Source organism: Notolepis coatsorum (assembly GCF_963971535.1).
Source record: "Notolepis coatsorum genome assembly, chromosome: 15".
NCBI classification, from domain to species: Eukaryota; Metazoa; Chordata; class Actinopteri; order Aulopiformes; family Paralepididae; genus Notolepis; species Notolepis coatsorum.
This window is the reverse complement of record NC_140179.1, coordinates 106,054,860-106,081,712: the sequence shown is the minus strand read 5'-3', so window position 1 is coordinate 106,081,712 and position 26,853 is coordinate 106,054,860. Positions and strand designations below refer to the sequence as shown.

Sequence of the window (26,853 nt, the reverse complement as noted above, 5' to 3'; positions counted from 1 at the left end):
TTCTAGCTTGGATGCTAATAACTACTAACGTTATCACGCTAGCTTGGATGCTAACTAACGTAATTAAGCTGGTCATGGTTCATGGTGAGCTGTTTGTGTTATAACAAGACAGCAAATTAATGAATGAATGAAAACTTTATTTGGGGAATCGCTTAGGTGACTGTCTGAGTGACCACTTGTCGGGAGTCGGAGTCCCGAAAATGGAACGTGTGTCACGCATCAACAGAACAATGTTTAGTGGATTTCGACAGCATCCTCACGCAAATGAAGGATCGATTAGATCACAAAAAGACTGCTGTTTGTTGCATTGCTGGATTTGCAACGGCAGGGGAGGTCATTGAACGTTTCATCAGAAAAGAGCGAAGGATGGATTTCATTTACAAGGAGTGACAGGGACTCTATTTCCTCCTAAGAAGTAACGTCGTCAATGGTGAGTGAAATTCTTTTTTTTAATATTTAGTAGCTGTGTGGGGCGGGTCTGTGTTGATTATGATTATACAGCCTGGTCCTACAGTACACTATACAGCCTGGTCCTACAGTACACTATACAGCCTGGTCCTACAGTACACTATACAGCCTGGTCCTACAGTACACTATACAGCCTGGTCCTACAGTACACTATACAGCCTGGTCCTACAGTACACTATACAGCCTGGTCCTACAGTACACTATACAGCCTGGTCCTACAGCACACTATACAGCCTGGTCCTACAGTACACTATACAGCCTGGTCCTACAGTACACTATACAGCCTGGTCCTACAGTACACTATACAGCCTGGTCCTACAGTACACTATACAGCCTGGTCCTACAGTACACTATACAGCCTGGTCCTACAGCACTATACTAATCTCCCTCTCCCTCTCCCTCTCCCTCTCCTCTCCTCTCCTCTCCTCTCCTCTCCTCTCCCTCTCCTCTCCTCCTCTCCCTCTCCTCTCCTCTCCTCTCCTCTCCTCTCCTCTCCTCTCCTCTCCTCTCCTCTCCCCTCCCCTCCCCTCCCCTCCCCTCCCCTCTCCTCTCCTCTCCTCTCCTCTCCTCTCCTCTCCTCTCCTCTCCTCTCCTCTCCTCTCCCTCTCCCTCTCCCTCTCCCTCTTCCTCTCCTCTCCTTAATCAGAGTTTCCAACGCTATAGGTCTATATGACAGGCGTTGTACTCTTAAACAGTAATGTATATTTGTAGATCTGGTATGTCATAAATGTCTGGATGTAGCAGTACTGTCTATATCTCTGTATGTCATATATAGATGTAGCAGTACTGTCTATATCTCTGTATGTCATATATAGATGTAGCAGTACTGTCTATTTGTATGTCATGTTATGATGAATTGAAAATGGGGGACCCTGATGTAAACAAGACGAAAGCCTTTCTCTGGTCTGCATCCCCTTAACAATTGTGTGTATTGAGCCGTACTGTATTGTACCCATTCTGCAATCTGTTAAATAAAGTTTTCATTCATTCATTCATTCATTCATTCATTCATTCATTCATTCATTCATTCATTCATTCATTCATTCATTGTCCTTGTGTTACATAAAACCCATCTGTGGCCTCGTGCAGAGGAAGGTGGTAAATACATGTTAAGATATTCCAATGTACAGTTTTGCATACCATTGACTCAGAATGGTCTGTTTTATTGAAATCGTCACAGCAGTATAGTTTGTTTATACTTCAGAAGTATGATATTTAAACATGGTCCCCAAAATGAATGGAAGCGAATGAGGAGCCTGACACCTGGGAGGAATGGGGGTGTTGCAGCGTTGGGGATGTTTAAAAAATATAATTTAATATATAATATAATATAATAATTTGTGCTTCACCTAAAAATTTGGTCAGCAGCCTCCACTGATACACATATATATATATATATCAATACAAATACATATGTTATATAAATATGGGAAAAGTGTGATTTTGCACATTCCCTGTCAGGTCAGTCAATCTGAGAGGTTAAGTTAAGGCTGAAGGTAAGGGTTAGGTTTATAAACACATCTGTAAGAATATGTGGACACATGATGACATTTTCACTGGTGATTACTCAACTACAGCTTGGATCATCTCAGTCTATTGGTTGTCTTTCCTCCTCGTAAAAAAGGAAAAAGAAGAAGAATTAAACCATCACAGATCATAGAAGTGGAGTAATAGGCCTGTTGGTTTTTGACGAGGGCAGGAAATCTATAGCACATGATGTTGACACTCTGATAAATGATTACTACTTGCCAGGACATCAAACACTGATCAAACACTGACAAACCACTGTGACAAAACATAACAACCCACAAACTCAAAGGTCAAGTTCAAGTTCAAGTTCAAGTTCTTTAATAGTTGTCATACAGAAGTACAGAATACTTTCATACAAAATGCTTCTTACTGTTACGCTCCAGAGACTGTGCTAGACAAGATAGTATCAAATAACATAATAACATAATATAGCATGAATTTAGAAGAAGAAAATGAGGTCACAGTGTTCGGTATAGACATATGTACAATGTTCTGAGTTACCATATAATATACAATACACAATACTATGCAGTGTACTAATGTACAGTACTATCTAGTGCAAAGCAGAAATGGGATGAGGTACAATTTTAGGTACAATTTACAGTAAGGTGTACGAGTTGTAGTGCAATCCTTCATCCATAAATATAAAGTGTGGGGAGTGGGTGCTACAGTGTGTTTGTTTAAAGTGGGTGTGTGCTATAAAGTGTGTGGAGTGGGTGCTACAGTGTGTTTGTTTAAAGTGAGTGTGTGCGTGTGGATGTGTGTGCTATGTGCGTTTGGTGGTTGTTGTTGTGTAGTGTTCATTCATTGTTCGTTTAGCAGCCTGATGGCCTGGGGATAGAAGCTACTTCTGAGTCTTTCTGTGCTCGCCTTGAGACTCCTGTATCGCTTGCCTGACCGCAGCAGTTCGAAGAGGCAGTTGTTCGGGTGACTGGAGTCTTTAATGATTCTCTTAGCCTTGCCCTTGCAACGCTTGTAGTAAATGTTCTGGAGGGTGGGGAGCCCCCCTCCAATTGTGCGTTCGGCTGAACGTGTCACTCTTTGTAGTCTGCTTTGGTCTTTTGCAGTGCTATTCCCAAACCAGGAGGTGATGTTGCCGGTCAAGATGCTCTCTATTGTACATGAGTAGAAGTTCTTAAGGATCTTCTGGCTGACTTGGAACTTCCTTAGGCGCCTGAGGAAGTAGAGGCGTTGTCGTGCCTTCTTCACCACACTGTTAATGTGTGTGGTCCATGTCAAGTCCTCGGATATGTAGGCTCCGAGGTACTTGAAGCTGTTGACTCTCTCAACCGGTGCCCCGTTGATGCTGAGGGGGCTGTAGTCCTTGACCCCCGACCTCCTGAAGTCCACAATCATCTCCTTTGTTTTGCTGACGTTCAGGGAGAGGCTGTTTTCCTGGCACCATCCCGCCAGGACCACGTAGATTCAGAGAAAAGGCCTTGAGCACGGAATGTTTGTGTCGTTCTCTTTCTCCCAACATGGCTGCCTGCTGTAACCGTTGGTAACCATTTTCGAAAGAAAACACCTAACTTCTGTGGGGATTAACTAAAAACTTGGTATCTCAGGTGAGGTCCAATGAGGTTAAGGTTAGAGTTAAGGTAAGAGGTGGATTTATAAGATAGATAAGATAAGGGGCGTAGTGGGCAAGGCGCTCGCCACAAAATGCTGGAGACGCTGGGCTCGTCAGTTCGAGCCCAGCGCTCCACATTTGCTTTCAGTTTAGCTGGTCGTCTGTACTAATACACATTGGCCGTATTAGGGGGTGGGAAAACTGATGGGTGGGGATCTGGCGTTGTGGACAGCGACTCCAACAGGTCGGTTGGTGCGCCTGCGCAGTAGAATCAGGAAGTGTCGGGGGCAGCGTGAGCCTCCCACGCGTTACTCCTCGCCACTGAGAGATCGAGCTGCGCAGGTGAAAAGATGCGACTGCTGTTACCTCAAGTACCGGAGGGGACTTGTGCTATGTATGACTTAGTCCACATTGCAGCCGGCTTGTGGGAGGCAAGAAACAGCGTCCGTGACAGGGGAGGGTTGAATTGGATGATACAAAAATTGGGATGGGAGAAAATATGGAAAATGTTTTTTGTTTTTTGTTTTTTTAAGTGCATAGCGTATTGTATATTGTATATTGTATGGTACAATTTACAGTAAGGTGTATGCGTTGCAGTGCAAATGCTTCTTACTGTTGCGCTCCAGAGACCGTTACTGTACCATACACGCTATAGTGCAATGCACGTAAAAAAAATAAAAAATAAAAAACGTAAGGGAATCGAACTTAGGACCATAGGATCCACAGCCAAGCAGAGTTACCAATTGAGCTAGTTTGTCAATGGTAAAGATGGGGGGATTACTGCTACATAATGCTGCCGCGACGGAGCTCCGCCGCGACAATATTATTAAACAGCGGCTCTGTCATTGAAGTGGGAAAAGTGAGCCGTATTGTATATTAGTACATTGAACAGTGATTAATATTATTAGAGATGACTGATGATATTATTATGACTGATGGCGCTGAAGGCGGAAAGCGCCTGTGAACCACAGCAGCCTCGTTGCCGCGTCGCGGAGCTGCCGCGGGGTGTGGCCGCGGCGGTCACGTGCCTGTCGGGGCCAATCAGGCCTACCCCGGAAATAGCTACAGTTGCGGAACAGCTACAGGCGATCCGCCTGCCCGAGCCCTTTGTTGTAGAGCCTGATGGCTGCCGGTATAAAGGACCGGCCAAGGCGGTTTGTGATGTGTCGGGGGGGGGATGAGTCTTAGGCTGAACGTGCTCTTCATTCTGGCTAGCTCCTCGTAGAGGGGGTGAGAGGGTAAGGTTGTGTTTAAGGTAAGAGGTGGGGTTATACATGAGGTTAAGGTTGTGTTTAAGGTAAGAGGTGGGGTTATACATGAGGTTAAGGTTGTGTTTAAGGTAAGAGGTGTGTTTATACATGAGGTTAAGGTTGTGTTTAAGGTAAGAGGTGGGGTTATACATGAAGTTAAGGTTGTGTTTAAGGTAAGAGGTGGGTTTATACATGAGGTTAAGGTTGTGTTTAAGGTAAGAGGTGGGGTTATACATGAAGTTAAGGTTGTGTTTAAGGTAAGAGGTGGGTTTATACATGAGGTTAAGGTTGTGTTTAAGGTAAGAGGTGGGTTTATACATGAGGTTAAGGTTGTGTTTAAGGTAAGAGGTGGGTTTATATATATATATATATATATATATATATATATATATATATATATATATAGGTATGTAAATTAATAATAATTATGAATTATGAGTGAATTTGTGTTTCACGTGTTGTCATAGAGAAACCTCCACTGGCACACACACACAGTAACTATTGCTATTACCTCTTCTCCCTGTACCTCCCCTCCCCCCTGCTGCTATGACACCTGAATCGACACCTGAAAAAAGGGGATTAATATAGGAACAATTGACTTGACAACAGTAGAAGAAGTTTGTACACTCTAGGCCGAGACCGCTCCTCATCAGATAAACCGTAACATATAACAAATAAAAACAACATACAAAGTTGCCATCTTGGATACACATAGTGCCCCACATAAAATCAACACATGATTTTCCTAGAGACGGTAGAGTCAAACATTAATATCATGCACGCAGCACACACACAAGCAAGAAGTACCATGGGGGGGGGGGGGGGGGGGGTGGGAGTCTTATGTATGCTCTTTTTTCACTTAAGATTATTAAAATTGATGTCATTGTTTTAATGGATCTTTGATCTTTTAACCCTTTCACTACCGAAGGTTAACCTTATGTAGTGTGGTTGTGAAAGGGTTAACCTTTTGTTGTGTGGCAGTGAAATGGTTAACATTCTGTATTGTCGCAGTGAAAGGGTTAACCCTTTGGTAGTGTGGTAGTGAAAGGGTTAAAGTGTTGACGTAACAGTGATGATGTGATCTGAGATGCTATACCACTTAATTGCTTTTGATGACCTACGACGACTGAAACAATACATTTGATCATTGTTTATTATCTTACGTGTTTGGATCAGACCTGGGTCAGATGGCATTTGCAAATAGTTCTGTATGTTTGTTTAAGTCTCCAGGTAGGTGAGGATTACACCACATAGGACAATAGGTGCCAGAAAGTTTAGGATATTTCAAAGTCAACGTAGTGTACATTTCTGTGATTGACAACCTACGTGACATGCAGTAAACTCCACCAATCTGGTACTCCCAAGTAAAGTAAAACAAACATTAAGAAGGATTTTATTCCACATGCTGTTTGATCTCTGGTCTGTCTGGGATCAAAGCAAATCTTCTGTCTGTTATTATTATTTGTATTCTTTTTTAGAAAGCTTTTGCATTTGTATTAGGCACGTGGATTAATTTTTTTCTTGATATGTTGTTCTATGTTTTTATTTAAGAAATAACCGTGGATCTTTGTTTCATTATAGCTCTATTTTATCACTGAAAACATCAGGAAACATTAGAGCAGAGGTATTTTATATCAAATATGCCACAAACACAACACCCATAGTTAAGAAAAAAACATTTATTCAGACTATTCAAATACCCACACAAGATAATCCATTGGTTTTGCTTTGGAATGTTGTCAATGTTTCTTTTAGTTTTCCTTTTTATATTACGCTAAAAAGAAAAAAATTGTGATAAATTGCAGGACATGATTTGTGTTGTAATGCTGTGTTGCAGCCAGCAGATGGCGAGGTACGCCAGAAGGAAACCCCATGTCATGATAATGCACTGTTACATTATTTTCCTGTACATTTTTTAATAATGGTTAAATGAAGGTAAAATCCTGACCGTTCTAATGTGCTTCAGTGATGACAATCACATGACTATTCTCTGCTGATGCTTCAGACAAAACATCACATCATCTTAGTAAACAACAGGTGATTGTATAAAAACACAAGATACTTGTGCCATAATGATAAGGATAAGCACTCAATGAAGAAACCAAATCCACTTGCCAAACATCTATGCTACTCATATAAAAAGGCCATCATGTTCTATCTAAGTATAAAATCAGTTCTATCTCTACCTCCTTCAAGGACGCTATGTTTTAACAGGTCTGTTATAAAATCATGAATCAAAAAGCACCTCTGTCAGACGTCATCAGGAGGCCACCAGTTAGTCATCAAACCATAGATGACCGGTAGATCTATATCTGGGAGTGAAGGCTATGTGTATGTGTGTGTGTAATAGAGAGAGCTAGTGTGTTTTGTAATCAAATAATAGCTGATTGTGCATTAATACTAAATAATAAAATGGACATTTAATGACAATCAAAGTGGGCTTGGCCACCCGCATTTCACTGTATGCCCTGGTAGCTATGTATGTGACAAATAAACCTCTTGAATCTTGAAACATTCTGTATTGCTGAAGGTGATTATTATTTCAAGGACTGACCATCACGACTTTCAATCAATCAATAGTCTGTACGTCTGTTTTTGTCAGGACTGGCTCTGCATGTAGAGGTAGACGCACATCCATATATTATATCTGTGGAGGTAGAGCGGTCGTCTGGTAATTGGAAGGTTCCCGGTTCGATTCCCACTCCTCCCGGCAGCGTGTTGATGTTTCCTTGAGCAAGACACTTAACCCCTAACTGCTCCCGATGAGCAGGTTGGCACCTTGGCATGGCTGCCTCCGCCGTCGGTCTGTGAATGTGTGGCATAAATTGTACAGCGCTTTGGATAAAAGCGCTATAAAAATGCAGTCCATTTGACCATTTCCGTGATGAATAAAACCCACCTGAGAGGTTCAAGTGGAACTTCACCCTGTGCCAACATGTCCCTAGAGTAGCCTATTGCTCTATTATAATAGTGTCTATATATACCTGGATCACTGTAAGGAGTGACGTTCAGGTTATACATGGGGACATTCTGCCCTCTAGTGGTAAATGTGCAGAACACATTTAGAGAGTCAAGGTGTCAACAACAGAGCCGTGTTCAGCCATATAGTTATGATGAGGAAGGATAGAGTGGGACCTTTCAGCTTGCTATAGGTTTTCATTTGGATTTAAGATGTCCCACCACGGCCTAAAGGTCTACTCACATGGAGCAACATGAAACCTTATGCTTTAATCTCTTGCAGCAGGGAGCACCCCTAAGAGTAGGCGGAGCTAGGGGGTGGCTACCTGGGCTCAAGCCCCGGATGTATTCTGAAAAGCCCCGAATCTATTTTAAAAAAAATTAAAAAAAAATTAAAAAAAATTTAAAAAAATTCGTTTTTTTTTTTTTTTTTTTTTTTTTACAATTCATCATTGTTACATGAAAATATGTTTGCACCAGATTTAGCAGAAGCTAATTTCCATCTGTGGTCTATCCAGCTGCTAACTGTATTTGAGTGAGTTAAGTCTTGGTGTTATGGTAGACTCAGACCTAAGCTTTAAATCACAATCAACAAGTTGACAAAAACTTTATTCTTCCACCTTAGAAACATAGCTAAAGTACGGCCATTTATAAATCAAAAGGACGCTGAAAACCAGATCCATGCCTTTATCTCAAGCCAACTCGACTACTGTAATGCACTCCTTACCGGCCTCCCGATTAAATACGATGATAACTATTTTATTGCAATGCACTATTGCATTATTTTATTCTATTTTACTAACTATTATATTGCACTGCACTATTTTACTTTGTATCAGTGAATCATAGACGCCTGGCCATAAGAGCATTCGGAGCATCTCTGCTCTCCCACTATTGAACTTGGGGGAGCACGTAAGGGAATCGAACGTAAGGGAATCGAACTTAGGACCATAGGATCCACAGCCAAGCAGAGTTACCAATTGAGCTAGTTTGTCGATGGTAAAGATGGGGGGATTACTGCTACATAATGCTGCCGCGACGGAGCTCCGCCGCGACAATATTATTAAACAGCGGCTCTGTCATTGAAGTGGGAAAAGTGAGCCGTATTGTATATTAGTACATTGAACAGTGATTAATATTATTAGAGATGACTGATGATATTATTATGACTGATGGCGCTGAAGGCGGAAAGCGCCTGTGAACCACAGCAGCCTCGTTGCCGCGTCGCGGAGCTGCCGCGGGGTGTGGCCGCGGCGGTCACGTGCCTGTCGGGGCCAATCAGGCCTACCCCGGAAATAGCTACAGTTGCGGAACAGCTACAGGCGATCCGCCTGCCCGAGCCCTTTGTTGTAGAGCCTGATGGCTGCCGGTATAAAGGACCGGCCAAGGCGGTTTGTGATGTGTCGGGGGGGGGATGAGTCTTAGGCTGAACGTGCTCTTCATTCTGGCTAGCTCCTCGTAGAGGGGGTGAGAGGGTAAGGTTAGAGTTAAGGTAAGAGGTGGGGTTATACATGAGGTTAAGGTTGTGTTTAAGGTAAGAGGTGGGGTTATACATGAGGTTAAGGTTGTGTTTAAGGTAAGAGGTGGGGTTATACATGAGGTTAAGGTTGTGTTTAAGGTAAGAGGTGGGTTTATACATGAGGTTAAGGTTGTGTTTAAGGTAAGAGGTGGGGTTATACATGAAGTTAAGGTTGTGTTTAAGGTAAGAGGTGGGTTTATACATGAGGTTAAGGTTGTGTTTAAGGTAAGAGGTGGGGTTATACATGAAGTTAAGGTTGTGTTTAAGGTAAGAGGTGGGTTTATACATGAGGTTAAGGTTGTGTTTAAGGTAAGAGGTGGGTTTATACATGAGGTTAAGGTTGTGTTTAAGGTAAGAGGTGGGTTTATATATATATATATATATATATATATATATATAGGTATATATATATATAGGTATATATAGGTATGTAAATTAATAATAATTATGAATTATGAGTGAATTTGTGTTTCACGTGTTGTCATAGAGAAACCTCCACTGGCACACACACACAGTAACTATTGCTATTACCTCTTCTCCCTGTACCTCCCCTCCCCCCTGCTGCTATGACACCTGAATCGACACCTGAAAAAAGGGGATTAATATAGGAACAATTGACTTGACAACAGTAGAAGAAGTTTGTACACTCTAGGCCGAGACCGCTCCTCATCAGATAAACCGTAACATATAACAAATAAAAACAACATACAAAGTTGCCATCTTGGATACACATAGTGCCCCACATAAAATCAACACATGATTTTCCTAGAGACGGTAGAGTCAAACATTAATATCATGCACGCAGCACACACACAAGCAAGAAGTACCATGGGGGGGGGGGGGGGGAGTCTTATGTATGCTCTTTTTTCACTTAAGATTATTAAAATTGATGTCATTGTTTTAATGGATCTTTGATCTTTTAACCCTTTCACTACCGAAGGTTAACCTTATGTAGTGTGGTTGTGAAAGGGTTAACCTTTTGTTGTGTGGCAGTGAAATGGTTAACATTCTGTATTGTCGCAGTGAAAGGGTTAACCCTTTGGTAGTGTGGTAGTGAAAGGGTTAAAGTGTTGACGTAACAGTGATGATGTGATCTGAGATGCTATACCACTTAATTGCTTTTGATGACCTACGACGACTGAAACAATACATTTGATCATTGTTTATTATCTTACGTGTTTGGATCAGACCTGGGTCAGATGGCATTTGCAAATAGTTCTGTATGTTTGTTTAAGTCTCCAGGTAGGTGAGGATTACACCACATAGGACAATAGAGTGCCAGAAAGTTTAGGATATTTCAAAGTCAACGTAGTGTACATTTCTGTGATTGACAACCTACGTGACATGCAGTAAACTCCACCAATCTGGTACTCCCAAGTAAAGTAAAACAAACATTAAGAAGGATTTTATTCCACATGCTGTTTGATCTCTGGTCTGTTTGGGATCAAAGCAAATCTTCTGTCTGTTATTATTATTTGTATTCTTTTTTAGAAAGCTTTTGCATTTGTATTAGGCACGTGGATAAATTTTTTTCTTGATATGTTGTTCTATGTTTTTATTTAAGAAATAACCGTGGATCTTTGTTTCATTATAGCTCTATTTTATCACTGAAAACATCAGGAAACATTAGAGCAGAGGTATTTTATATCAAATATGCCACAAACACAACACCCATAGTTAAGAAAAAAACATTTATTCAGACTATTCAAATACCCACACAAGATAATCCATTGGTTTTGCTTTGGAATGTTGTCAATGTTTCTTTTAGTTTTCCTTTTTATATTAAGTTAAAAAGAAAATAATTTGTGATAAATTGCAGGACATGATTTGTGTTGTAATGCTGTGTTGCAGCCAGCAGATGGCGAGATACGCCAGAAGGAAACCCCATGTCATGATAATGCACTGTTAAATTATTTTCCTGTAAATTTTTTAATAATGGTTAAACGAAGGTAAAATCCTGACCGTTCTAATGTGCTTCAGTGATGACAATCACATGACTATTCTCTGCTGATGCTTCAGACAAAACATCACATCATCTTAGTAAACAGGTGATTGTATAAAAACACAAGATACTTGTGCCATAATGATAAGGATACGCACTCAATGAAGAAACCAAATCCACTTGCCAAACATCTATGCTACTCATATAAAAAGGCCATCATGTGTGTGTGTGTGGGGGGCGGGGGTATAAAATCAGTTCTATCTCTACCTCCTTCAAGGACGCTATGTTTTAACAGGTCTGTTATAAAATCATGAATCAAAAAGCACCTCTGTCAGACGTCATCAGGAGGCCACCAGTTAGTCATCAAACCATAGATGACCGGTAGATATATATCTGGGAGTGAAGGCTATGTGTATGTGTGTGTGTAATAGAGAGAGCTAGTGTGTTTTGTAATCAAATAATAGCTGATTGTGCATTAATACTAAATAATAAAATGGACATTTAATGACAATCAAAGTGGGCATGGCCACCCGCATTTCACTGTATGCCCTGGTAGCTATGTATGTGACAAATAAACCTCTTGAATCTTGAAACATTCTGTATTGCTGAAGGTGATTATTATTTCAAGGACTGACCATCACGACTTTCAATCAATCAATAGTCTGTACGTCTGTTTTTGTCAGGACTGGCTCTGCATGTAGAGGTAGACGCACATCCATATATTATATCTGTGGAGGTAGAGTGGTCGTCTGGTAATTGGAAGGTTCCAGGTTCGATTCCCACTCCTTCCGGCAGCGTGTTGATGTTTCCTTGAGCAAGACACTTAACCCGTAACTGCTCCCGATGAGCAGGTTGGCACCTTGGCATGGCTTCCTCCGCTGTCGGTCTGTGAATGTGTGGCATAAATTGTACAGCGCTTTGGATAAAAGCGCTATAAAAATGCAGTCCATTTGACCATTTCCGTGATGAATAAAACCCACCTGAGAGGTTCAGGTGGAACTTCACCCTGTGCCAACATGTCCCTAGAGTAGCCTATTGCTCTATTATAATAGTGTCTATATATACCTGGATCACTGTAAGGAGTGACGTTCAGGTTATACATGGGGACATTCTGCCCTCTAGTGGTAAATGTGCAGAACACATCTAGAGAGTCAAGGTGTCAACAACAGAGCTGTGTTCAGCCATATAGTTATGATGAGGAAGGATAGAGTGGGACCTTTCAGCTCGCTATAGGTTTTCATTTGGATTTAAGATGTCCCACCACGGCCTAAAGGTCTACTCACATGGAGCAACATTAAACCTTATGCTTTAATCTCTTGTAGCAGGGAGCACCCGTAAGAGTAGAACCACCTCACCAAGAATAACTATTACCATTGGCATTTATTCTGCATTATAATAAATGGTTAAACTAATGACGTGGGTGATTCGGTCTGACACTATTTGGTACGGTCTGGTTCCCACCTCCATAAAACAAGCCAGAGTCACACCGCTCATAAAAGAAACAACCATGAACCCCACCGTCATAGATAACTATCATCCCGTCTCTCTTCCCTCCTTCCTTTCTAAATCACTTGAACGTGCTGCTGTATCCAACCACTACTAATTATCTCTTACAGAATGACCTCCTAGACCCTAATCAGTCAGGCTTCAGGACTGGTCACTCCACAGAGACGGCCCTTATAGCAGTCACAGTCACAGTCTCACCAGGGTATTTTATTTGATTAGCTCTTATCTAATTCATTACTTCATTACCACTATTGTTATTTATTGTTGTTTTATTCCCATTTCAATTATTGTGTTGCATTTATTTTATATGACTTCTTTGTTAACACTTTGATTGCCTAAGGTTAAATTCATGATATACCATCCGTTGCCAGCTCTATTTAACATGGAGAAGTTCCCCTTCTTTGCAGGGCTATAACCTTTTAAATTCTATTGCTAGATTGCCATTATTAGGGCCCATTCAATGTCCTATATGTATTGTTCATGGTGTAGCAACGTTAACAATTGGTTTTGATAGCCTATCAGTGAGCTGGATGCAATCCTACCTGGAGGGGAGAGAACAGATGGTAGAGGTAAACGGTACTCTATCCCCCCCCCTCACAGTGAGCTGTGGTGTTCCACAAGGAAGCATACTAGGACCGCTACTCTTCCTAATTTATGCAAATGACATGTCGTCAGCCTGTGACTGCAACTTGTTCCTGTTTGCGGACGACTCAGCCCTGCTGGTCTCTGACAAGAACAAATTGCAGGTTGAAAAAACCCTCAGCACGGAACTAGGCAAAATCTGCATATGGCTCGCTGATAACAAACTATCATTACACATGGGCAAAACAGAGTCCATTCTCTTCGGTTCAAATAACAAACTCAGCAAGACCGACGGCTTCTCAGTTACAGTGGGTGACAATATTGTCACAAGGAAAGACGAAATTACCTACCTGGGTTCCATCCTAGAGGCAAATCTTTCCTGTGACAAAATGGCATCCAATGTAATAAAAAAAGTCAACCAACGAACTAGATTCTTGTACCGGATCTCCTCTCTGGTAAACAAGAATACCCTGAGGACTCTGGCAGGAGCACTCATTCAAGGGTACTATGACTATGCGTGCACCTCATGGTACCAAAGCACCTCAAAGGCGCTTAAAACAAAATTACAAACATCACAAAACAAACTGGTCAGACTACTACTTGACCTGAACCCCAGAACCCACCTCACCCCTGCCCACTTTGCCAACCTAGGATGGCTTAGAGTAGACGACAGAGTACAGCAACTTGCAATGGGCCTGGTCTACAAGATACACTATACGACCGGGGTGCCCATGTACATGTCAAAATACTTCCCAAAGGTCAGTGAATACCACAACCACTACACCAGAGGAAGCTCAACAAATCATGTTAAACCCAGATTCGGCTCAAACAAGGGACTAAACACGTTTCGCAATTATGCCACAACAATGTGGAACGCCCTACCCAAAGCTGTAAAGGAATGTGAATCCCTGCCCACATTCAAAGCCGCCCTTAAAGAGCACCTACGGGAGGCTGCAATTCGAAACTGGCCACCGTAAATGCCCAAAACCCCCACCACCTCCTAATAGACAGTCTCCTCCCCACCGCATGTATATATTCCCTCCCCGCCGTATGTATATTCCCCTCCCACCCACCCACCCCCTCCTAATGTACAGTCCCCTCCCCATCATATGTATATACTCTGTCAGGATCTAGGGGTAACAGTACTGTATATTTGAATACCGCCTATGTCACAAATGTATCAGTACTAAATACCTATATGTCCCTATGCCATAAATGTCATGTATGTTATGTATGTCATAAATGTCTATATGAATTGAAAATGGGGGACCCTGATGGAAACAAGACAAACGTCTTTCTCAGGTCTGCATCCCCTTAACAATTGTATGTATTGAGCCGTACTGTATTGTACCCATTCTGCAATCTGTTAAATAAAGTTTTCATTCATTCATTCATTCATTCAAACTTTTTCATTCACATATTCATACTAAAATATGGTCTAAAGTATAAGTATGTTTTCATCTCTTTCTGCAGCTTTCTCCAGAACGTGATTTATAGCCCCAAATGCATTATATTGATGATGAAATACAGTTTGATAGCGATCTGTGCCAGATAAAAAATGTCAACTGCACGTAGTTCTAGAAGTTATTACACGTCATCTGATGTTGACCGGATGGGCGAGGGGGCGTTTATAATTCCGTGGGCAGCGTTATACCATTCATCTAATGTGGGTCATATGTTCATCAGATCAGTTAGTATATAAGACATTAGAAAATAACGCTGAATCTTACCGTGGCTTCCTCGCGCCGCTGGCAGATGATCGTGGAACAGAATTCTTTCCATTATGGGATGTCGAAATACCCGATCCATTTCCAGGTTGTATAATAGTATATACGTCCAAATCATGTTGTTTTTTCGAGTTATTTGCACCGATCGATGTTCACTGTGTGAAGACGGAGTCTCTCTAGCATGAGTGCCCGGACCCCATATGGAGTGAGTCCTGCCGGGTTAAAGGTTGACATCCGGTTTCGATCTGCCGATCGGCCACCAGATGGCGCTCTTGAACCGCTAGAGGATTGAGAGGAGATCAGAACTGTGTGTCAAGGGCTCCGGATGGGAAATATGATTCCGATCACAGATTTTTGGTATAACAAAGCAGGATAGCCGGACCAGCACTCACAGGTTCAATGTTTTTTTAATTGGCAGCCTGAATCAAAGCAGACATGTTTCGGACTAATGTCCTTCTTCAGTGGTATGGCTAGCACTGGAAATGAATTCAAGGTGATCACATTTTTGAAATATTGATATCAAAGACGAGTTACGGCGTCCTCGGCAACTTGAGCATGGCTAGGAAAGACGCCGAAACACGTTTCCGGCAGTTAAAGTGTTAAGCACTTTGTATTTTAATCTTGATTTAATTTAAAAAACAACCTGCAGGCATTTTCTTAATGTGTAAAATACTGATTTTATTTTGATTTACATTTGATTTGGGAAGCTCTTGTTATTTAACTGTATTGAAAGGTCCTTTATAAATACAGCAACATTTACTTTAGAGGGCATAATAATCATGATTAACCGGAATTTGATGTTAAACTATTGATTATCGTTACTGAGGTCTCAGACCTGAAATCCTTCCAGAATGGCTTCTACTTCCCTTCCTAATGACACATTCAGTAAAGACCTATCCACCTGTTTACCTCTAATTCAAAAACTATCGAGTGAATATTTGTTCTATATACTTTGTTAACATTTAGTTCCTCATTAGGTCCAAGGCTCCGCTCAATAGGAGTTCACTCCACCTGGAATATGACCTCTCCTGGATATCTGTATACATCACTGGAATTGGGCTTCCCCCCAGATCTCAATATTGATCATTGAAAACAGGAAGAATGGCTTCTCGTTTACCTGGCCACACAATTAGATATTAGTACCTGGCTCTACTTTTTCATAATTACATGCTTTCCGTTAGTATCTGCACATTTAAACAAGGTTTCTGAAGCACAAGTTAGTGGTGGTGACTAGTGGTCTCCACTCCCAGAGCAGACAATATTGATGGTGACTCTTTGTGAACTGCAATACATTTGATTCCTAAAGATTAAACATTTTCTGCCAAAGTGCTGTATTGTTTTAAACCAAGATGTTTATTCCATTCAATCACATAATACAATATTTTCTATAGCAGTTGTGTCCTGCATGTCTTTCCATCTAAGTGGAACTACCAGATTAGTACCTACGACTGCACAATGACGAGAATAAAATGAATACACATTACACATTTATATTTACCTTTTAATGTCTTCACTATGAACAGAATGTGAAAAATTAAGAGATATATCTTGAATGCATGAACACGTTACTTCAGAGTTACTGAGAGGATTATGTGCTCCAATATATTCCACTCAGCACTATCAATCTATATAATGCAGACATCATTGTAAAAACATCACATATAAACACAACACTGCCTTCATGGCACAATCTTGATGTAACTAAGATTCTCTGAAAATAAAAGATAATTTCCATGCATGGATTACTAGATTTCAACCACAATACAATACGTTCTCTTTCCTGGTTGTTAACCAAGATGAAAATAGTGGAGCTAAAGCCTGGTCTGGTTCAACAAAGGAAATAAATGATGAAATAACAGACTGGCTGCTGGTGGTGTAGGGTTGATTGAGTAGGACACCATGACTCAACGAGGCCTTCTGATAGCAGGTGGTCATAAGAAGATTTGAAAATGTGTTTTAATAGAGGCCTTGGACTGAATGTTTGTAGTTATTTGTCTTCCAACATGGCTGCCTGTAACATGGCAACAATTGTTTTGAACATGGCAATGGAAGGGACAACGGTTGCTATGTGGAAAACAATGGTTGCTATGTGTAGATATTTGAGAAATATATCAACAGGAAAGGCAGTGGAACAGTTTCAAATCTCAACCTTGGTGCTCAACCAAAAATAAAGGGCACATCAAAGGCTCTATCAATAAATATTCATATTAACGTCATCATGGTAGGTGAAAAAATAGCCATGTGTACAGCTAATCAAGTTCCTCTCATTTCTCTCCCAATCACTCACACACACATGCACACACACACATGCACACACACACATGCACACACACACACACACACACACACACACACACACACACACACACACACACACACACACACACACACACACACACACACACACACACACACACACACACACACACACACACTCAGAAAATTGAGAAAAGAATCAACAGCATGCCTGTCCCCCCAAAACACACTGAAGCCCCTTTCACACCTGCACTGGACTCCTGACAATCAGCACATTAAATTAAATGAAATTAAATCAAACGTCCTACAGTTAAACAGCTCAAAAACAGAAGCCATCCTCATTGGTACCCCCCACCAGATCCAATCTCCCCATCTCCTTCTCAGGACATGACCTTCCCCTCTCAACCACCGTCACCAACCTTGGTGTAAAAATGGACCCCCACCTAAATTTCGAGACCCACACAAGGATTAAAGCAAAAAATAATCTCCTGACTGAACTTTTTTTCAGGCTAAGTCATATTCTTATTTTACCCTCCACTGTATTTGTTTTTTAATAGCGTTAGTGTTTTAAGGGAGCCTACTTGTAGAGCCTACTGTCCTGACTGTGACTATAGACCCTATACTGTTGTGGTTGTTGTGCCAGGCAGGGAGGCTGTGTGCTGGAGAGCGTGAATGCAAGTCTTGTGGCTAGCTTCTGATTGATGGCGAGCTAGCACCCTTTTCCCATTACTTTGAACCATAAACTAAAAGGCTTGTTATCATACAAACAAGGGACTAAACACGTTTAGCAATTATGCCACAACAATGTGGAACGCCCTACCCACAGCCGTAAAACATTTTTGAATCCTCAATGTTTCCCACAGGATTTAGTGAGACTGTGGTGGTGGGTGAACCTCGGCCCCTCTAGGGGGGCATCCAAGTTTTAAATGTTAAATGCATCAATCTGGTGCACTTTGAGAGCAAAATTAAGAGGCTAGATCTATGATGAACGTTGTGCTCAAAACACAAAATCGACTAGACACTAGAGGATACATTTGAGCCATCAAAGAAATTAAGTAAAAGTGGTTACCTGTGTTGAACTAGTTAATTTTTTAGAAAATAAAAAATAGACTAGATTACTATTACGACTACTACCACTGCCAATACTACTGATACATCCCTATTGGTAAACTTTATATAAATTTTTTTCTTTTTTTTTTAAAGGGGAACTATTTTACTATTTCTTTCACTATTTGGGCACTTTTACACAATTCCTGTGAGTCTATGGAACACCTCTGTAATATATATATATTTTTTATTCATTGTTTTGTATTTCTAATCAAGTCCTCAAAAACAGCATTTTTCTACCTCAAGATCTCGAGCTGTTTTGAGCCTGGGCTCCTAAACCACTGCGCTATACGGTCCCGGCTGAACATTAACATGCAGCGGTGTCTCTCTGACATCACATATAGGGCACATTTTCAACTGACTCAGTTCAGTGAGGGTGAATATTGTGAGAGGAGAATTGGAAGAATGCGCCAATATGAGAATTTTGAGACATAGATCATATTAATATAAGTTCACATAGCTAGGAAACAATGCTAAACACTCAAAAAGGCCATTTATAAGATAGTTCCCCTTTAAGTAATTTTCTTTTAATATAAATACAAATATTATATAAATATAATCTAATTGACGGTAATCCGTCTCAAGACGGAACGCTTTAATGCCTGCCCACATCAAACACATTTGCAAAACCTCCTTTTTCCACCTCAGGAACATTTCAAAAACCCGTCCCACACTCACCCTCCCAGATGCTGATAAAACTGGTCCACGCCTTTGTCTCCTCCAGGCTGGATTACTGTAACACACTTCTCATCGGGGTTCCTAGCAAGAGTCTCCAGAGGCTCCAATACATCCAGAACAGCGCTGCTAGGGTCCTGATGAGAGTGCGTAAACACGACCACATCACACCCATCCTCCACTCACTTCACTGGCTCCGCATCACCACCCGGACTGAATACAAAATAATATCCCTTCTGACCCATCAATGCATCCACGGAAACGCTCCCCCCCCCCCCCCCCCCCACCTCAAAGATCTCCTCACCCCAGAACCCTCCACCTGTAACCTTCGCTCCGCCAACACAAACCGCCTCCTTCCCCCCAGGACCAAGCTCCGCACCCTGGGGGCGACCGGGCCTTCTGCCCGCCTGCTCCTCGCCTGTGGAACGCCCTCCCTGACCACCTCAGAGCACTGCTTCCTTTAAAAGAGGACTTAAAACATACCTCTTCACCAAAGCCTTCCCTTAGTTTTAACCTTTTTATACTTTATGTCTTGTTTCTTTAATTGCCTAATGTTTTTAAAGTCTGTTTTAGTCTGTTTTTACTCTGTAGCACTCTGAGACTTGGTTTACAGATATAGAGTTATACATCGAATGTATTATTATTATTATTATTAATCGGAGGGGCTGTATGTGCAAACGCAGAGTTTACCCTCCCAGCACCCAAGTAATAAAACTGCATAATGCCAAAATGAGCCCATGTCGGGACACAAGCAGATCAATGTTGGCAGAATTCACACAGCGAGTGAGTGGACGTATTGATTAACTAACCATGTTCCAAACACAACAATGTTGCTGATAGTTAAATTAAAGTTAATAGCTTAAAGTTTAGTCTCATCAAGATTTGAGTGAGTTTGCAAGATGCGCCCAATATGTTCTAAACAGTGTGGAGGCGAGCGCCGAGAATGAGACTGTAGCAAAGTCGTACAGTTTCACGATTTGTACTGTTGGTCGCTTATTTTACACTGTATTGAATACAATTGATCCAAATTCATTTTCACCTTTATTTGAACTAGAAAAAAGTTCAGATTGCCCTCATCCAATCAATATTTAAATGATGATCTTCATACACAGGAGGAGATATTGTCTCTTTCTGCGTCCTGCCCTGCTCTACCTAGAAGCCACCCCTCCTAAACCACAGGCAGTATTTCCTAGTGAGTCCTGTTGCAAAGCTTACAGATGTCAAAGAATAGTTGGGAGGGACACAATCTTTCAAAACTAAAAATGCATTGTTGCATCTATATTTAGCACATAATCTTTTAATTAAATTTTTTATTATCCTCTTTTTCTCCGCCTGTTTTTCTGTGCTTTCCCCCCCAATTTAGTCGTTATGCTAATTCCCCCCCCTCCCCTACCTGGTCGTTGTGCGCATGTTCCCCCTACTGGTCGGTACAAGGGAACCCTGAAGTCCACTGCATGCTTCCTCCGACACATGCGGAGATAGCCAGTGGCTCTCTTTTCACCTGGCAACGAGGACTCTCATTGGTGAAGTGTAACGCGTGGGAGGTCACGCTGCCTTCACCACTTCCTGCCTTTCGCTGAGCAGGCGCCCAGACCTGACCTGTAGGTGTCGCTGTCCACAACGCCAGATTACCACCCACAGCTTCCCTCCCCCTAACCCAGCCAAACGAGTTAGTATGACGACCGGCCCAAGCCCCAGGCAATGCTGACTCCGGGAGTCGAGACCGCAGCCTCTTGCATTGGTGACGAGCGCAATCTCCGCTACGCCACCCGACCGCCTCTATTTGATAGAATTTCAATAGAAAATAAACAAAATCAAACACAATTACCACCAGCCAGATAAGGGCCCTTGGGCCTAGAGAGCAAGGCTCCATTTAAACCATGAAACTGGTGTTTGAGGATGAGTGTCAGAAATTCTTCTGATGCAGATCACATTAGTTGGATTGCTGTGTTGTCAAGTATGTTGAGTTTTTAGGCAGATTTCTACACAATTTGAGGGTTTGAAAACCTGAATGAATATAATGGTATATCTCTCCTGTATGAATGTGCTCTTTAAGTGGTCATATCTACTGAAGCTCTTCTCACACTGGTCACAGTAGTAAGGCTACTCTCCTGTATGAATATGCTGGTGTCTCTTTAAACTTCCAGTTTGACTGAAGCTCTTCTCACACTGGTCAGTTATACGGCTTCTCTCCTGTATGAATGCGCTGGTGTTTCTTTAAGCCATCAGAGGTACTGAAGCTCTTCTCACACTGGTCACAGTTATACGGCTTCTGTCCTGTATGAATGCGCTGGTGTATCTTTAAGCTATCAGAGGTACTAAAGCTCTTATCACACTGGTCACAGTAGTAAGGCTTCTCTCCTGTATGCATGCGCTGGTGTCTCTTTAAGTTTACATACTGACTGAAGCTCTTCTCACACTGGTCACAGTTATAAGGCTTCTCTCCTGTATGAATGCGCTGGTGTCTCTTTAAGTTGACATATGTACTGAAACTCTTCTCACACTGGTCACAGTGGTGGGGCTTGTCTCCTGTATGAATGCGCTGGTGACTCTTTAAGTTGACATACTGACTGAAGCTCTTCTCACACTGGTCACAGTTATAAGGCTTCTCTCCTGTATGAATGCGCTGATGTGTCTTTAAGTCTCCAGAATGACTGAAGCTCTTCTCACACTGGTCACAGTTATAGGGCTTCTCTCCTGTATGAATGCGCTGATGTGTCTTTAAGTCTCCAGAATGACTGAAGCTCTTCTCACACTGGTCACAGTTATAGGGCTTCTCTCCTGTATGAATGCGCTGGTGTCCTTTTAAGCCTCCAGAGGTACTGAAGCGTGATCCACATTGGTCACAGTAGTAAGGCTTCTCTCCTGTATGAATGTGCTGATGTGTCTTCAAGTTGGCATATCTACTGAAACTCTTCTCACACTGGTCACAGTTATAAGGCTTGTCTCCTGTATGAATGCGCTGATGTGTCTTCAAGTTGGCATATCTACTGAAACTCTTCTCACACTGGTCACAGTTATAAGGCTTCTCTCCTGTATGAATGTGCTGATGTGTCTTCAAGTTGGTATATGTACTGAAACTCTTCTCACACTGGTCACAATGGTGGGGCTTGTCTCCTGTATGAATGCGCTGGTGACTCTTTAAGTTGGCATACTGACTGAAGCTCTTCTCACACTGGTCACAGTTATAAGGCTTCTCTCCTGTATGAATGCGCTGATGTGTCTTCAAGTTGGCATATGTACTGAAACTCTTCTCACACTGGTCACAGTTATAAGGCTTCTCTCCTGTATGAATACGCTGGTGTCTCTTCAAGTTGGCATATGTACTGAAACTCTTCTCACACTGGTCACAGTGGTGGGGCTTGTCTCCTGTATGAATGCGCTGGTGACTCTTTAAGTTGGCATACTGACTGAAGCTCTTCTCACACTGGTCACAGTTATAAGGCTTCTCTCCTGTATGAATGCGCTGATGTGTCTTTAAGTCTCCAGAATGACTGAAGCTCTTCTCACACTGGTCACAGTTATAGGGCTTCTCTCCTGTATGAATGCGCTGGTGTCCTTTTAAGCCTCCAGAGGTACTGAAGCGTGATCCACATTGGTCACAGTAGTAAGGCTTCTCTCCTGTATGAATGCGCTGGTGTTCTTTTAAGCCTCCAGAGGTACTGAAGCGTGTTCCACATTGGTCACAGTAGTAAGGCTTCTCTCCTGTATGAATGCGCTGATGTGTCTTCAAGTTGGCATATGTACTGAAACTCTTCTCACACTGGTCACAGCAGTGAGGCCTTGACTCATTCATATCTCTGCTTGTTGTTGGGGAGCAATGCAGCGATTGTACCTGGAGAGGAGAGAAGTACACCAATGAAGAGTTCAGATCTTGTGTGTTTTGCATTTGTTCAGTTTGTATTTCTCAAGTTCTAAAAAAAATGTTATCCTCCAAATGTAGTTGTTGATGTGATTTAAAAGTGAATCTGCTCCAAGAAAATTGACCAACATTAATAAAATACTGAGATAAAACCCAATAAGCCTGCAATATGACATTGTGGTTGTATCTGTACTTGTAACAATATCAATGTTGTTCCTAGTTTGTGTTGTTCTGGGGAGCAATTCAGAGTACACAGACCACTAGTAAAGACATTCAGTCTGAAATGATATATTCAATGGAATGGATATTATATTAGCAATATCAATTACATGTCAATTACTCCATGTATCGTTTAGCCAAAGAGTAGCCTATTGATCATTTGTTTGTAATATGTTTATCAGATCAAGATCATGAATTAATTTATGATAACTTTTTGCCTGTTTCTTTCAACAGTCTTATAGTATCCAGCATAGTGCCACCCTATAACCTTCAACAGTCTTATAGTATCCAGCATAGTGCCACCCTATAACCTTATAGTATCCAGCATAGTGCCACCCTATAACCTTATAGTATCCAGCATAGTGCCACCCTATAACCTTATAGTATCCAGCATAGTGCCACGCTATGTAAGGGATAATGTATAGCTACGAGGTCATTGTCGCAAAATAATTGACCGACACGGAGTTTAGAATAGGCGCCTCGCCAAGGTGTTCTAAACGTAAACGTGTATAGGCTATACATTATCCCGCTTATTACATGGCTAACTTACTAACAATATACCTAATTCATTTTACACCATCGACAAGACGAGATCAAATGCAGACGCAGTTGTTCTGTGGCTCCGCTGTCAGCCCAAATAAAGTTATTATTATTATTATCGCCGGCAGCCGTGATTGCACTGATGCAGTGTGTGTCAGTGGGCTTGATTGCTCCAGCTGCGAACAGCGGCCATTATTGCTCGGTTGCCCCTGACAGCGGTCCGTTATCGAAAAATAACAGACCGCTGCTATGGGCAACCGAGCGCTATTGACCAATCACAATCAAGCATTTCGGCGAATGTTAAAACGCCATGTAATAAAACCTTATAGTATCCAGCATAGTGCCACCCTATAACCTTTCAGTCTGCCCAGTGTTGCACCCAATGCAGAAGTGAAGAATCAAACACAGGGGGCGCTGTTGCTCTCGTTCACATTTGTGTAATGAATGAAACAATAATACAAATAATACCAATATCAAACACAAATAAAAATCTTTTCAGTTATAATCTACAATTATGAACAAAGCGGGGCTCGCAACTCACTTTTGATGCTCCAAAGGGGTTTAATTGTGACAAAGATAGCAGATACAACGCTTCCACCCTCCCGGTCTTTTTCAAGTGCCGGAAGGGTCGAAACGTTGTATCTGCTATCTTTGTCACAATTAAACACCTTTGGAGCATCAAAAGTGAGTTGCGAGCCCCGCTTTGTTCATGTACTACTGTTTTTACAAGTTTGGCTCATCACCAAGGAACGGAGGATGTGCGTTATTTTTTTTTCTGAAGGATCTATAATTATCACATATAAATAAAGTCAATGTCACGGTCACATAACATTCTCTCTCTCTCTATATATATAGCCTTTTTCCCCCACAGTAGTATTCACCAAATAATCAAATATATAACATTGCCCTTTAACCAATTTATTTATATCCATAGGACAAGGGCTGGACTGGGACAAAAATAATCGGCCCTGGCATTTTTGGCCCAGACCGGCCCACCACAATCGGTCAGACACCACCCACCAGTACACCATCCTTGCGGTCCCCTTAACCCTTGTGCCTTGTTAGGTAACTGACAGAGTTGTCACGTTAGTGCATGAAAAGATTGCATCACGTTCAAGGTCATAAAAAACTTAATTTGTAATATTTCGTTCCAATTCTTTTTTCATGAATACCACTATGAACCTAACTCAACATATCTATCAAAGATTCCAAATATTTCCGTTTGTAGGGTTAGGGTTAGGGTTGGGGTTGGGGTTAGGGTTGGGATTAGGGTTAGGTTAGGAGACTGTTGAGCAAGTGTTGGGGTGGGCACGGGCACAGGGATGAGATTTTACCTTCTCCTAATCTTTCTGTCTGGGTAACCCTAACCCTAACCCTAACCCCCTAATGGCAAGAAATAAACCACTATGGATGGTTTGAAAGCTAATATTGTTAACTTTTGTGTTAGAGGGTTTCAAAATCTAATCTTTTCAAATTCTGTGAATATATGGAAAATAAGCAAACGGACACAATTTCATGACATAATAATCAACACAGCCATCGTTGTACACAGAAACACAAAGAAATATAGGCAAAAAACACAAAATAGTCGCTAAGGGGGCAGAAGAGTTAAATATGCGTACGTACTGTACTATTCCCTCAACCCACTACAAAGCTGGGTAGTAAGTAGGGATGCACCAAATGGGAAATTCTTGGCCGAAACCGAAGAATATGATTAATATAATTATAAATATATATAATGTATTTATTTTTTACCAATGTTGTTCAGCTACCTGATTAGTCCAGTAGGTAGAGAGAGAGAGAGAGAGAGAGAGAGAGGAGGAACGGGAGACAGAGTGGGGGGAAGACATTCAGCAAATAACGACGGGTCTGGGAATCGAACCCGGGTCGGCCGTGCCGCGACTCAGCGCGTTATGTGGTTCGCCACTGGGGCACCCTTATTCAGCACTTTTTAATGCATACATTCATTCCAGACTGACTGCTGAAAGATTGTACAATTTAAACATTTTCTCTTTGCATACAGCAAAATGTGCATTAAAGTCAAGTGCATTTTCTTTTCTGTAGGATAACTACAACAAAGTGCATTCAGAACAAAGTGCATTCAGAACAAAGACAAGGTGCTTTAAAACTGCATAAAGATCTAGGCCAGTAGATAATATATAGAAAATAATATCTCCTTTCAAGTCTTACTGGACAAAATTATGTTTGAGTTTTGAGCTTCCTAGTTGCCGTAGTTGATGATGTCACACTAGGATATCAACACAGAGTTGGAAGCTGGAGGAGCTCGATCCATGATGAAGCAATATAAAGAAACAAATAGCCAATACATGTGAAGTTATCTTTGAACCAAGCTTCGTCAATATACCCCCCCCCCCCCCCCCTTTCCTCACTAATGGAACTGGTGTCGTGGAGTCACTCCGCTGTGTAGGGTACGGCTAACGTTAGTTAGCTTAGCGGCTATGATATGATAAAAAATAGGGAAACAAGTCCAGGCAGGCACTCCAGGTTTTTCACATTTATTGGCAGCCTGAAATCATATGACATTTCGGTGTGAAAACACCTTCTTCAGAATGGCTTGCATGAAGCATGAAGGGTAAGTGACCAAGTTTATACAAGTCAAACAGGACAACATAGGAAGTGACAACACATTCCAACAAGAAATCTGCACAAGAGTACAAAATACCACTTACACAAGCACAACCAGATGTAAATCAAAAAGATATATCTATAATTTATATATATTATACAGAGTAGGCCTACATCTTAAACTACTGAAATATAAACACTCTCATGACCCATAGTAGCCGTCTTTCAATTATAAATATAAAGAATGATAAATGAAAATAAAAATAATTAATAAACAATCGAATGAAATGAAATAATCAAATGAAACAGGTCAAAACATTTTCCTCATTGAGGCCTCTAGGCTCTAAACAATCCAGAAAGTGAATATTTCCCTTTGTAGCAAGAGCCTGTCTCTGTCATCCCCTCTGGGTGGTCTCAAGACTTGCTCTAAATGTGTTTTAAGCCAGAAATATCATGTCCTAACTTATTAAAGTGCCTGGCAACTGAAGACTTCGTCATTTCTTCTTATAGAAAATGTTTGTCAGAAATTCATTAAACAAGTAAACCACAAAATCAG

At 41.5% G+C, this 26,853-nt stretch overlaps 1 long non-coding RNA gene across 1 annotated transcript in view; it reads right to left on the bottom strand.

Moving 5' to 3' along the window:
* Positions 1 to 22,857: 22,857 nt before the first annotated feature.
* The window catches only part of LOC311241788, a 587,847-nt gene continuing 583,851 nt past the window's right edge, over positions 22,858 to 26,853 (bottom strand). The window contains exon 3 of the long non-coding RNA XR_014620576.1: positions 22,858 to 22,925. This is a non-coding gene — a long non-coding RNA (uncharacterized lncRNA). The remainder of the gene's footprint in view (positions 22,926 to 26,853) is intronic.